At 51.1% G+C, this 4,546-nt stretch overlaps 1 pseudogene; it reads left to right on the forward strand.

The window, feature by feature from the left end:
* LOC103581793 overlaps window positions 1-4,546 on the forward strand; it is a 25,219-nt pseudogene that overhangs the window by 863 nt on the left and 19,810 nt on the right.

Genomic DNA, 4,546 nt, shown 5'->3' on the forward strand with positions numbered 1-4,546 from the left:
GAGTCTGGCCGTAGCCAGCAGAGGCCCGGGGCTGCTTGCAGGGGGCTGCCCACTGGGCCTCTGCCCTCCTGTTGGTGTTGCTGATGCCAGCAGGTGGGGGTCCTCCACCCCTTCCCCTGCCTCGGTAACGCTCTAACCCGGGACAATGCTATGACCCGTGGCCACGCCCCCTTGATTTGGAGTGTAAGAGCGGTGTGCTGGAGAAGTCGGGCTGGGAGATGCAAGTGACAGAGACCTCCCTCTGCGACGCACCTCCTCTGGGGCCTGGCCTTGACCAGGAGACTCGGCCTGGGAGCACCCGCCACCCACACTGTGCAGCCTCTCAAGTGCCACTTCCCAGTGACTTTGACACACACGCACACCCCACAAAACACACATCCTCAACACCAGAAGGTTCTGTGACGTGCCAGGCAGGTTCCCCTACCACCACGCCAAGAAGAAAACTTCTCGTGGTAGAAACGTGAAGAAGCGGGGCAGGGGGCAATAAGGAGGAAAAGAGGCAGCTCCCCCCGCCCTAAGGGATGGATCTTCTATTTTTGTTTTGCTGGGTACCTTTTATTCAAAGCAGAATGGATTTTGAGTGTTTGGGAGGCTGAATATCATGTATGATCATCTGTTCCCCCACACGCATGGATTTTTAATATGGAAAACCGTCCACAGCATCACAGCGTCAGCACCTTGGGGCAGAGGATGGAGAGTACAGTGCTGTGGCCTCATGCAGCAGTGACAGAGGCCCTACCGGCCCACCTCCCAGGAGAGAGATCACAGATCACTGTGGATCTGATCTTGTCCTGTCGCTGGACCTCAGAGGTTGGCAACAGAGTAGTCAGTGTCAGAGGCCTCATTGTGCAAACAACCCATGAGGCAGGAGTCACTGTCCCCATGTTGCACATAGGGAAACTAAGACCTAGGAAGGTCGATTCAGTCCCCCAAGTTCACTCAGCTGGGACTTGACTTCCAGCCAAAGTCCAAAGGATGCTCTGCATTGACCCTGCCCTTGCCTGACACCACCCCTGAAGTTTGAGGACTCTGTGTTGGGCTGGGGCATGTGGCTCTCTGCCAGCAGAGCTCCTGGTGGGCCTGGGTCCTGGATGGGGATCCAGGCTCTGACCCTGGGGCTCTCTCTCTGATTCCAGTGTGTGGATAACATCCGGTGCAATGGGCTCATGATGAATGCATTTGAAGAAAACTCCAAGGTCACTGTGCCACAGATGATCAAGTAAGTGCCCTTAATCCCGTCTTGACCAGGCTGAGCAGTGCATGGTGACAGCCAGGACACTGGGACGGGCCAGCCGCTGGGGCTCAGAAGATGCTGTGTTTTGTCTTTTGGGGTTTCTTGGATGTTTGTTTGCTTATGTGTTTGTTTCGAGTTAATGTCTATTTGGATGATTGCTTTGGCTTCATTTTTGTTACGGTTTTGGGGTTTCTTGCACGTGTGGATTATTTTTATATTAGGCTGTTTAAGATATAACATTAGGAATGAAACTTTATGCATTCTTTTTTAATAATTATTTTTCTTTTCCTAATTACAAAATAAGTACATAGAACATTTCAAAAACAGAAAAATCAAGAACGCAGGCTCCAGGGCCACTGCACTTGTTTGAGCAATCCCCAGGGGCAAGGAGGACTGGCATCCTGTTGAACACAGCCTCCCTCACCAGCACCAGGCAGGATTCTCCTCCAGGGACCTGCACACCTAACCCCCTGGCCTTGTCCTCCTTCTTGCCCCCATTCTGTAGCCCACCGGCTCTCTGGCCTCCACCCCACCCTTGGAATTCAGAGCCTGCTGATGTTCACCTAGCATGCCCTGGGACCCACCTCCACCTGGGCCATCTTTCTGCCAACATCTGGGTAACCCGCAGCCTCTTTCCTGCTTCAAGCGCACGCTCTGGGGAAGTGCATGCAACCACATTTAGTGTGTGAAAGTTACCAGGCCTCCCTTGTTCTCACCTGCCACCGGTATGAGGGCATGTCTGATGAAACAAGGGCTTTATGAACTACTGGGCACCAGGGGCTGGCCTGAGCAGTTTCGGGTCCACCTGGTCTTTTAAGCGTCTGTGCAAGTTAATGAGGTATTATTCCCCTCATGACTGTTGCTGAACAGCCAGTGGTGGTGGAGCCCTGCAGGAAGGACTGAACTTGAAGGCAACAGCCCTGGTCCCCAGCCCAAGCTCTGTGTATGACTATGGATGTCACTTAACCTTCCTGAGCTTGGCTTTCTCACTTGTAAGTGGGACATAATAATACCTACCTACCTCCTAGATTTGTTTTAATGATCAAATAAAAATCACATGTAGAATTACCATCAAATGGATAAATGACCTACTCATTTTCTGGAAAGAATGCATATTGGAGCAGTAAAAGCGAGCAGATGAAACAAAAATAAAGTCATCCATGAAAGAAAAAGTAACAAAATTTTAAACTATGATGGTGATAAAGTGAGTGGGATATCCAGATCAAAATGACAATCCGATGACCTGTCCACCATTGAGGAAGGCTTCCCAGAGCCTGCAGGGCACATCAGAACTGGCCTCGAAAGATGAGTTAGAGTTTGCTAAACGATGGAGGGGGAGGTGCATTCTGGGCATGAACATAGGCTCGGAGGCAGGAAAGTGCATGGTGTGTTCGCAGAATGATAAATGGTTCTGAGAGGCTGCAGGGTTGGGGGAGTGGTAGGTCCCACAGGCAAAAACCTTGATGCAGTTGTGCTCTCCAGGATGCTACCAAGCAAACTGCCCTAGAGGCCTGGGAACAGAAGAGATCATAGGCCAAATTAAGATGCTTACCCTCAGCATCTAGTAAATCCACTTTACCACATAGCAAGACACAGGGGAAAGAGATGGGATAGCAGGTTAGGCGGGAGTGTGTCCATTCCACGTGTCCTGAGCACTCCTGCTACCTCCTACCACAGTGCATCCGGGCCTCCCGTGGCAGCTCTATGGGTGGATGCTTGTGGGCAGGATCTCGATGTGGTCAACCACCAGGCGGGTGGGAGGACCACACTCTCTGAAACCTGGTTCCATGATGCTCATCTGGCCTGCCTCTTTCCCTGCCACATCAACCTCCCCTGCCGAAGGAGCGGCTGCAAGGACCAGAGTTGAAGTGTGACCGAGTGGCCCAACCAGTGGAAGGCACTTGGGCTGATGACACATACTTGCTCTGTCCCAGGTGTAGGGGCAAGTGTGCCTGGCTTGTCACAAAGCCTGAAGAACACACTGCAGCTCATCACATAGCCTAAAGAACAGCTACAGTTCTATCTGCATTTCTTAGCTGGAAGATACAGAGGGCCAGAAAGGGTGTCGCCAGTGGGTGGCTGACTTAAGACCTCATGAATATCCCATTTGCCTCATGTGAATATTAAGTGCGGTGTGAATGTTTGATGCCCGTGAGGTCCTTCTGTCCCTTCTTATCTATGTTCAATACACATATGCTTTACTTTATGTGTGTCTACTATGTCTCGCAAGCTCTTTGCTCCTATGCTTAGTTTCATCTATCTTCCCTGTTTCTCTTATTTTCTATAGCACAATGTACTTTCTTAACTAATACAGTGACCTGCACGACATGGTGAAAGATGGGGCTGGAAAGGTGGGCAGGAGTCAGATAGTGGCAATGTGGCAGGCAAGGAGCTGGGTTTTATTCCACAGGAACAGTAATAAGATTGTGCCAGGGGAGTGTTGGGCTCCCCCTGGTGACCTGGCTGGAGAAAGGCCTTGGGGCTGTGGCTGGAGAGTCAGTAGCCTGAGAGCATTCCCTAGATATGGTCCTCATAGGCCTCTGAGTTTCTGGCACAGTCTCCTGCTTTTAGATGGTGTGCCAAGAGCATCCTGATTTTTGATTTGCAACACAAAGAGGCATTCCATTCCACGTGTCCTGAGCACTCCTGCTACCTTCTACCACAGTGCATCCGGCCCTCCCGTGGCAGCTCTATGGGTGGATGCTTGTGGGCAGGATCTCGATGTGGTCAACCACCAGCACCCCAGAGAGCTGAGAAGTCTTACTCCACCTGTTCAGGCTTCTGGTGCTGATACTCTTCCCCAACATGTGGCCTCAAGGACAGGTAGACTCAAGGTGGGGGCATTCTCCCTGGGGAAGAAGAAAGAGAAAGTCCTTTCCCTTCAAGCCAAGGCCTCTCCTTGATGCCTAAGGCAGGGATGCCACTTGAAGCTTTCACCAGGAAGTGCTGGAGTAGCAAAGAGAAAAGCAGGGCTGAGTTTACAGTCAGAAAATGCTCATGTTGTAAGGGACTGAAGAGACTTTCTAGGAAGGGTGACAGATGTACGGCACGAGACCCAGCCATCTCCAATCCACACCCCCTCCCCACCCTCAGCCCCAGCTGACATTCTAATGGATTACAGCACTCTTTTAGGCTGAGTCTGGAAAGAGTCGTCAACACAAACCCAAGCAGTTACTACCAGTCCCCTGCTTTAGAGCACTCTCCCATTTTACAGACAGGAAAGCTGAAGTCCAGAATAGGTTTATATAATTTTGGAGTTGCCGGAGGCACTGCAACAGTGATCTGAGGTTTTGAAAAGAGAAAAAGGGGGAA

Source organism: Galeopterus variegatus, unplaced genomic scaffold (assembly GCF_000696425.1).
Source record: "Galeopterus variegatus unplaced genomic scaffold, G_variegatus-3.0.2 Scaffold13950, whole genome shotgun sequence".
NCBI lineage: Eukaryota > Metazoa > Chordata > Mammalia > Dermoptera > Cynocephalidae > Galeopterus > Galeopterus variegatus.